We start from the raw sequence: 10,320 nt of genomic DNA, 5'->3' as shown, positions 1-10,320 counted from the left end.
ATGGCAGTTTGGAGAATGGATGGGATGTGGGTGTATCATGTTGAGCTACTTTGGCAACATCTTGGAAAGAAATTCATAGTGTTCTTCCACAATTTCTCAATTTTATTAGGTATGATGCTTGTTCTAGTAATTCTTTTTTGTTTTGGCAAGACATTTGGGTGGGCAATTCAGCTCTCAAGCTCAAGGAACGTTTTCCATCCCTCTATCCTATTCTCTTTTAAGAAAGAAGTCATTTCTCATTTTCTCCCACCACTTGTCCTCCCTCTTTCCTTGAATTGGAACTTTGTCTTTCGTATGGGTTTGAGGGATATGAACTCGGCTATGTCTCAGACCTTCTTTTGTTCCTTGACAATGTCTGCTTGTACCCCATTAGGCTGGATCTGAGAATTGGTAAAAGGTTACTTGTGCTTCCTTCTTTAAGTCCCTTCATTCTTCTCCTATACAGTCGAGGTTTCTAGTTAAGGAGATTTGGACTAGGCATATTCCCCCTAAAATTATTGTTTTCTGTTGGGAGTTGTTTTATGGAAAAACCAGTACTTTGGACTATGTGCAAAAGAAAAGGCCTTTATGTGTTTGTCCCCTACTTGGTGTTTCCTTTACAGGAATAATGGTGATGATTGCTCCCACATACTTTTATCTTGTTCTTTTGTTGTTGCTATTTGGAATTGGATCTTTGCCTTGTTTGGGTGTAGATGGAACCTAACTACAGAGGTAAGCATGTTGTTTGATCCGTCCTTCTTTATGTGGCCTACAAAAAGAGGCAGAATTATATGGAAATGCATTAGAGCAGCTGCATTGTGGGCAATTTGGGAAGAAAGATACACAAGGTTATTCCAAGAAAAGGAAATAATCCTTCAAAATGTTAAGGATGCATTTTGGCTAGGGCAACCCATTGGTAGAAACACAAGGTTATTCCAAGAAAAGGAAATAAGCCTTCAAAATGTTAAGGACTGCATTTTGGCTAGGGCAATCCATTGGTTGAGAACTCTGGATTCCTTTCAAACTTTTTCCTTGGTTGATCTTTGAAGGAATTGGATAGTCATGGCAAATAGCTCTTCCAGGGAGGATAGAATTTCAGTAGTGTGGGTTCCTCATCTTGAAGGTTGTGTAAAGTTGAATTTTGGTGGAAGTAGTGAAGGCAACCCAGGCCCTTCTGGCATAGGAGAGGTGCTGAGAGACAAGAGACAAGGACAGCAACATCTTAGCCTTGTTCTCAGGCCCAGAAGGAGTAGGAGATTCTAATAGGACTAAGTTACTAGAGGCTATACAAGGAATTTAGATAGCAAACCAACTTGGAGTGGAGAATCTAATAATTGAAGGAGATTCCAAAGTTGTGAGATGGTTGACAAATCCAGGCTCAGCCATATGGTGTTACTGGGACATTTTGAGGAAAGCTAACTGGTTATCAAGGAATATGAATGTCAACTTACATTGGGTGCGCAGACCGGCAAATGCTTTAGTTGATTGTCTTGCTAAGCAAGGGGCCTCTAGGGAACAGTTAAACTGGGCTGCTTTGTAACTAATTTTGTTTTTGCTTTAATGTAACTCTCAGTTCCTAGGAGAGGTTGCACCTCGTGCCTCTCCAAGGGCTGCTTGTAACGCTTCCACTGTTTGATAATAAAATTTCTTTTCATCTATCAAAAAAAAAAAATCTTTACTTGACACTTTTCCATAGAAAACTCCATCAAGGAGGAATTATGGATTTGCAATAGAAGAAACATAACGAGGACATAAGTATGACCTTACTTTGTCCTGACAAACCAGATTGGAAGGCTAAATCTATCTGTGAACTCTTGATAGTTTGTTAATCTTATACTCCTGTCATATAAGTGGAATTTTAAAATACAAGCACTCAAATAACGTAAATTCAAGTTAGTAGTAGATAGAAGAAATTATGTCAGGGATACTTTGGAAGAGTAGTAAATTATATGAAAAATGTTAATGGTTAGTATCCATACTTCTGATTGAAATGCTGATGCCCAACCATTCATATCGGCTCCTCCATTTGAAAATAATCCTCCAGATGTCAGAGGGCTAGCAAGGGGGCTAGCATGTTCAAGACCACTTTGATCTAAAAGTGATGCATTCCCCAACAGTGTGGTTACACGCAATATTTCTGCTCCAAAATGTCAATTTCAAGAATCAGATGTACCAGTTAGCAATTGTTAAAAATTTAGTCAGCAGTCACCATAAAATGGATAGAAAAGATTTGTCAATTAAATAGGTTTATTCAAAATCAACATTCCCCTAATGCAACGAGGTTATTCTTTAGAAACTGCAACCCGAATTGTAAAATAGTCCATGTGGCTTACTTCTATGTTATTTTAGTAGGATAATAATCAAGAAGATTTGACCTAGGCCAAAATAAAGATGTATATACCTTTGTTCTAGTTCAGCTGCAGCAGAAGGCTAATGAACCCAAAACAAGGTATGTAATTGGAGCTACCAAGTGGATGGACAAGTTGAACATACACATTTTTTTTTTTAATTTTGCCTAACTAGCAGTTCTATATGTCAAAACAGGCACCTTATTAAAATGCAATTTCCACCAATGCAGGAAAAGGGCATATGCTGAAATTGCAAGCTAAGCTCTGACACAATGGCCAGAAGGAACAGAACTTTTATATATAAGCAACCATAGACCTAATATAATCCACTGTGCTCTAAACTAGGCTATACCTCTACTCCGCACACAGAATTAGTAACTGAAGGAAAAATCTCATATAGTGAAAGTAATTGTTCAGCATGTGCCTTTAGTTCAACATCCATCTTATTGTGTTCTTTCTGATATAATAACAGAAATCATTATAATAACTATCAGTAATATGATCAGCAACTCATGAACTTGATCTTACTATTCTGAAATCAAAATGAAGCTTGTTTGCTGGAAAACAGCAGCCAAAGAAGAAGAAGAAGAAGAAGAAGAAGAAGAGAAGAAGATTTGAGAATGTCGGGTCTTCTACTTCAGCCGGCCCTACAATCTTATATAGATGTTTACAAAATAATGTTACATGAATGGACTAGAATGCCCCTGATTAGTGATGGGGCACCTAGACAAATAAAACATTAAACAAGTTTAGGCCCAATAACTAAGGACTTAAGACACAAATATGACTTACATAAACACTAAATTAGCCAAACCAACACTCCCCCTCAAGCTAAGAATGGATGCCAGTCATGTTTAGCTTGCCAAGTAAGTCTAAGAATTTCGTTGAAGCTAGTCCTTCTGTTAGCACATCTGCAATCTGCATCTCGGAAGGAGTATAAGGAATGCAGATTTCCCTTGAGACTATTCTTTCTCTAACGAAGTGTTGGTCAATCTCAATATGCTTCATCCTATCATGTTGCACTAGGTTATTTGCAATGTTGATGGCAGCCTTGTTGTCACAGTACAGCCTGAGAGGACACTCGACCTTTATCCCGAGCTCACCAAGAAGGGTCCTAAGCCACAGTAGTTCAGCAACACCATGAGCCATAGCTCGATATTCAGCCTTTGCACTTGATCTAGCAACCACATTCTGCTTTTTACTTCGCCATGTAACCAGATTCCCTCCAACAAACGTGCAATACCCAAAAGTAGACCTCCTGTCTCCAATAGAACCGGCCCAATCTGCATTAGTATACACTTCAATTTCAATTTTATTGTTTTTTTTTTTAAATAGAATTCCTTTTCCTGGGCAAGTCTTCAAGTACCTAAGAATCCTTTCCGTTGCTCTCATATGGGGAATCTTTGGAGAGTGCATGAACTGGCTGACAACATGTATAGCATAAGCAATATCTAGTCGAGTGAGAGACAGATATATCAACTTCCCTACCAGTTTTTGGTATCTCTCTTTATTAAGGTAGTCCTCTCCTACTGATTCCTGTAGACCATGGTTCTATTCTATTAGAGTATCTGCTGGTCTACACCCCATCATACCTGTCTCCTCTAGAAGATCAAGGACATACTTCCGTTGACATATATAGATGCCCTCTTGTGACCTAGCAACTTCAATTCCAAGGAAGTATCTCAGATGGCCCAAGTCTTTGATCTCAAACTCAGAAGCCAAGAACTCATTTAATCTTTTTATCTCTTCCAAATCATCCCCAGTAATCACCATATCATCCACATAGACGATGAGTGTCGTAAGTTTGCTATTCTGTTTCCTTATGAACAAGGTATAATCTGCACCACTTTGAGTGTATCCCACTCTCTTCATGGCCCCACAAAGCTTCTCAAACCAAGTTCGAGGAGACTTCTTAAGACCATATAATGCTTTCCTCAGTTTACACACTTTCCCATCAAAACCATAACATGGTGGAGGATCCATGAATACCTCTTCACGTAGATCGCCATTTAGGAAAGCGTTCTTCACATCCAACTGATGTAGCTCCCATGAGAAGTTTGCAGCTAATGACAATAAAACTCGGATTGTGTTGAGCTTCGCGACTGGAGCAAATGTCTCTTTGTAGTCAATCCCTTCCTTTTGCGTAAACTCCTTTGCCAAAAGTCTGGCCTTGTATCTTTCAATGGACCCGTCCTCCCTATGCTTTACAGTGAACACCCACTTGCATTCCACAGTGCTCTTCCCTTCTGGTAGATCCACTAATTCCCAAGTCCTTGCTTTCATTAAGGCTTTCATTTCTTCATTCATAGCCTCTCTCCATCTTGGGTCAGACACTGCCTCTGAGTACCTAGTAGGGACATGCACGGAGGAGAGAGCAGACACAAAGGAATAATAATGAGGAGATAAACGTGAGTAAGAAACAGCAATGGGGTGTCGGATAGTACAAGAATGGGTAGACTTACGAAGAGCAATAGGGAGATCCAAGTCAGAAGTATGAGTGATAAGATTACCTGGAGTTGCTGAGACAGATTGATCCGAGTCCGATTGGTTGCTGCCATGAGTTAGAGGGTCTTTTTTCCTTCTGTTGTAGGTGATTCTTATATCTTTTTGTTGCCTACTGGTGTCCTCAGTTACATCTGCAACATCAAGAGTGGTAACAAGTGCAATGGAAGCCTCACTAGGTTCACCCGGGATGGAAGATGGAAGGCCCGAGGCAGAAAGAGGCACAAAAAAGGAGGGGGAAGAATAATCCTTTTCCATCCCACTAGTCTCCCCCTGAAGAGGATTCTGGGAAGAATGAAAATAGGATTGAGACTCAAAAACTACCACATCTTTTATAACGTATTTCTTCTTGGTGACGGGATCATAACACTTGTAACCCTTCTGTGTAGGAGAGTACCCTAGAAAGATTCCTTTCGTAGCCCTAGGATCCAAATTGGTCTTCTTTGGATCCTTTACATGTATAAAACATACACAACAGAAGACTAGGTGGAAGAGGAAAGTTTGGAAGATTAGGACAAAGGACAGAGAAAGGAGTTTTCATACCCAACACCTTGGATGGCATCCAATTTATCAGATATGATACGGTAAGGACTGCTTGAGACCAGTAGTGCTTGGGAACCTTGTGCTGAAATAGTAAAGCTCGAGCGGTTCTCAATGTGTCAATTTTTGCGCTCAGCAACCCCATTCTGTTGAGGGGTACTAGCACAAGATGACTGATGTAGCATGCCAGTATCCTCCATGAACAGGTTCAAGGATCTTTCAAAATATTCAGCAGCATTGTCTGAACGGAATTGCTTAATCTTCTTGTCAAATTGAGTTTCAATCATTTTACAAAATGCCATGGTTGTCCATGGCACTTCATCACGTCTTTTTAACAAGTAGATCCATGTGCATCGTGAGTAGTGATCAATAAAGCTGATAAAGTAACGAAAGTCATCTACAGAAACAAGAGGTGAAGGACCCCAAACATCAGAATGGACCAAATCAAAAGGAGCTTGAATTTCGTTACTAGAAATTGGATAAAGAGTTCTACATTGTTTTGACAACTGACACACTTCACAAACTAAACTTTGACTTACCCTTGAATAATTCAGGAAACAACCCTTGCAATGATGAAAAAGGTAAATGACCTAGCCTAGCATGCCACAAGTGTAACCTAGCTATTGACTCCTCATTATTCTGACTACTGGCAGTAGATGTTTGTAAGGCCAAACTGATGTCTGCATCAAAATAGTAGAGACCTCCACACTCATGACCGTTCATAATCGTTCTCTTCGTCAATCTGTCCTGAAAGACACAATGAGTAGGAAAGAAAGTTATGCTATAGTTTAAATTCTTGGTAAGCTTTGAAACAGATAAGAGATTGGAAGTAAGATTGGGAACATGTAAAACAGATTTAAGAGAGAGGTCCTTGCTTAGGTCAACCCCCCCCCCCCTTCTCAGAGATGGTGGAGAGAGAATCGTAAGCAATTCTCATCTTATCTTGGCCAGACATCAATTGATAAGAAGAAAATAAAGAGGACATGTGTATCATGTGGTCAATTGCACCGGAATCAATAATCCAAGAAGTAGAGTCAATAGAACTAGTTGCACTATAAGCAGAGACAATACCTGATTTGGTAAGGGAGGTGGAAACAAGGGAGTTAGTCCTTAGACGGGTTAAGGCCCAGATGAGGACCTCTACCTCATCAGCAGTGAAACCCAAGGACCCGGATGTGGAGGAATTAGCAGTTTGTCCCATGGGAGAAGATGCAACTGTAGATGTGTTCTTCGAGCTATCACCACTGTGACTAGTAACAAGGTTCCCACTTGCTGTTTGATTCTTCTGGTGCTTCTTGTCTTTCCTTAACGCAACTGGTTTCAAATGAGGATAAAGAACCCAACAAGTCTCTTTTACATGCCTTTCACCTCCACAATGAGTGCACTTAAGATGCCTCTTGTCTGAATGCTTGTTCCCCTTTTGGTTTGAAGAAATCAGGGCTGAATGTTCAACTGGCTGTATTTGAGTGTCAACTTGCATCTCTTTCTTCCTAACCTCTTCATTCCTTACTAGATAATAGACATGATGTAAATCTGGCATTTCATCCCTTCCCAAAATTTGAGACCTTATGCTCTCATACATTGGGTCTAAACCAGCCAAGAACTTAAAAGGCTCTACCCTCTTCAATTTGTTTATCATGCCTCTCCTTGTCTTTTGCATTCTCCCAATCAAGAATAAGATGATGATCAAGTTCTTCCCATAGTCCTAGGGTTGCAAAATGCGTTGCAACTGTCATATCTCCTTGTCTCAATGCAGCAATGTCTTGGTTTAGCCTATAAATTCTGGCATTGTTCTTTCTCTGTCCATAACTTTTAGAAACTTTCTCCCAAATCTTAGCAGCAGTGGGAAAGTGTTGAACAGTCCTGGCCACTCTTGGAGTCATCGAAGCAAGCAGCCAGGACATATAGTAGCATTTTCCTTACGCCATACTGCGTACTCCACACTACCCACTTCAGGTTCCTTCTTCTGTCCATCTAAATAACCCGTGAGTTCCCGGGAAATAATGAAGAGCATGGCTGAAACAGACCATTCTCTGAAGTTGTATTCATCCAACAATACACTGGTGATCTGCAAGCTGTGCAGATTTGGAATTTCCAGATTAGGAGACCTCCCACCAGTTCTATTATCCCTAGAAGACACTTCTCCAGATATTGAAGACATCTCCTTCCTCTTACAGTGATCACAAATGAAAACTCAGTACAAAGAACACTATTTCAGACTTACCGAAGCTGTTGCAAGCCTGCGAACCCCTCGTAACAGGTCTGAAACCAAGAACAATCCACCTCTGCACTGTGCTGAACACTTCTGGACTAGGCTGGGCTTTGACTTCTGCTGTCGTAGACTGTGATCAACCTTATGATCTGTACTAGGACTGTCGAAGTCAGTCCTTCCACCTAGATCTGTTCCACACAGATCTCTCTTAACAGCCGAATGGCTACTACCTGCTGCAAGGTGTCTAGTAGGGCATCGACTTCTGGAACAAACTCCCCTTGGGCCCTACAACCAAGGGAAACCCTAGATACAGACCTTGATGTGTTCTACGGTCAACCCTAGGGTTTCTTCACAGCGGCCAAGATAGGAGAGAGAGAGAGAGTAATAAAAGGAATAGAGAAGAGCAGAAAAGTGGCGGCTGTAACCAGACAGACGGATTAGTGCTCTGATACCATGTTTGCTGGAACACAGCAGCCGAAGAAGAAGAAGAAGAAGAAGAAGAAGAAGAAGAAGAAGAGAAGAAGATTTGAGAATGGCGGGTCTTCTACTTCAGCCGACCCTACAATCTTATATAGATGTTTACAAAAGAATGTTACATGAATGGACTAGAATGCCCCTGATTAGTGACGGGACACCTAGACAAATAAAACATTAAACAAGTTTAGGCCCAATAACTAAGGACTTAAGACACAAATATGACTAACATAAACACTAAATTAGCCGAACCAACAAAGCTTACTGAACTTGAACAGGATTCAGTATGTCAATATCCATCCTAATTGAGGTTTAGAGCTTAACAATGTGTGCAGTGACCCAACAAAAGAAAAACAATTGAGCATTCCATCATGTGTTTCACTAGTTAATATGTATAAATTAGGGAGCATGCTCTTGTTAAGGCTGTTTAGTAAATAAGCTTCAATGACCCAGGAATCTTCCACGTGACAACTTATCTTTGGGCCCAAAAGGGGAAACAACCCCATGTTCCTCACTTCCCCTTTATGGGGTAAATTTCAGCTTGAAAAACCTAGCTAGATCTCTAGAATAAGCCCCTTTTTATGAGTTTTTTTTTATTTGAATTAAAAGTTGAAAAATTGGATGACTACTATTAATCAAGGAATACTCCAACGGAAAGTAGGGAATAGGAGCAATGTGTAATGTGAGAGTGAACACATAGATGTACTATCTGATGGACGGTCTGGATTGACCATGGGATTCCTCTATGTTGCAGAACTAGGGAGCTTCCCTAATTAACCTGATTAGGAAACATTAATTGCATTGATTCCAAAAATAAGGGGTGGTGGACTTGAAAAGAATATCAAGCCAGTTTTTTGGAAAACTCTTGTAAAGGTGTTGGCCACTAGAATGAGAAGCCACTATACAATATTACTGCCAGCACTCAAAGCACCTTTTGTTCCCTTTAGACAAATAGACTCCACAGCTCTCACCTTGTATGGATGAGAGATGAAAAGTGGCATTAACTTCCTTTTCCTTACAGGTACCAGTAACTTTGTATCAATAAGAGGAATGAAGTATGCAAGTCATATACAGAAAGATTGAAAGCAGAAGAAAAAATAAAAATGCCCATCAGCCTTGTATTGAAAACAAAGAAGCCTAAAATCTTCAAATATATAAAATAAACCAAAAAACAACACCAAACAAGCACAAGAAACAAAAGCTTTGAGTAACCAGCAACATAGTGCCCAATGAAAACACATAAATAAGCACCTTTAATTAATAAGCCTTACCTGACAAACACTCAAATCAAAAGATGCAGGCACCCCCAACATACCATCAAGCTGACTTTAATATCACACTTGCAAATGTATGGAACTATAGATGGAATTTACTCCTTGTATGGCCCCTTTCCCTTTCTCTAGATCCCATCCTCCACTTTAACTTCTTGATAATTTGGGAGCAGATATACTATTATGTAGTCACAGCTTTTCAGTCCTCAATAAACCAATAAAAGGAAAAAATGCAAAGGATATGTCATTTGGTGAAGTCTAAATGAAGTAGCACAGTTAGGTCCTACAGGAGCTAAGTGGGCTCAGGACCTAAGTAAATGATTTGCAAATATAAGTTACCATTACTTGGTGTAATAGTAAAATCTCAGGCTGACAAGTGTGAGAATGCAGGTTTGAGGTAGGGATGTCAACGGGTCGGGTCTATGTTGGGTCCAGTTAGAACCAGAACCAACTCAACAAGAAATTATAAGGACCCAGAACCAAACCAGACCCAGTAGGGTCTATAATTTTTAGACCCAGAACCAAACCGATCGGTTCTCAAGACAATTGGGTCTCACCTCATGGATCTGGTTATAATTAACCCACTGAGCATATAATATATATATAGTTAATATATTATACATTTAATATATATATTATGTATATAGCTCGGATCAGGTCTGAATCAGTTTGGGACTGGGTGGAACCGGTTCCAAACCGATAATAATTGGGACAATATATCAGGACCCGGAACTGACCCATCGGTTCTAATCCCTGGAACCAGAACCGACCCTATCAGTTTGGGCCCGTCAGGTTGGACCAGACCCATTGACAGACCTAGTTTGAGGCTTAGAGCAGCCACTTTGGGTAGATAATATCCCCCAAACAGAAAACCCACAAATATTTCTACCTTGCCAGCCAGTATTTGTTTATTAAAGGCTTTCAACTTATAGACCCAAGCAAGAGTAAAAGCACAAAAGTTCTTGAAATCAATGTTTTAAGACCCAGACCAGAC

Source organism: Nelumbo nucifera, chromosome 1 (genome assembly GCF_055504915.1).
Source record: "Nelumbo nucifera cultivar China Antique chromosome 1, China Antique-T2T, whole genome shotgun sequence".
Taxonomy (NCBI): domain Eukaryota; kingdom Viridiplantae; phylum Streptophyta; class Magnoliopsida; order Proteales; family Nelumbonaceae; genus Nelumbo; species Nelumbo nucifera.
The sequence above is the reverse complement of the archived record's forward strand: the minus strand, read 5'-3'. Positions refer to the sequence as shown.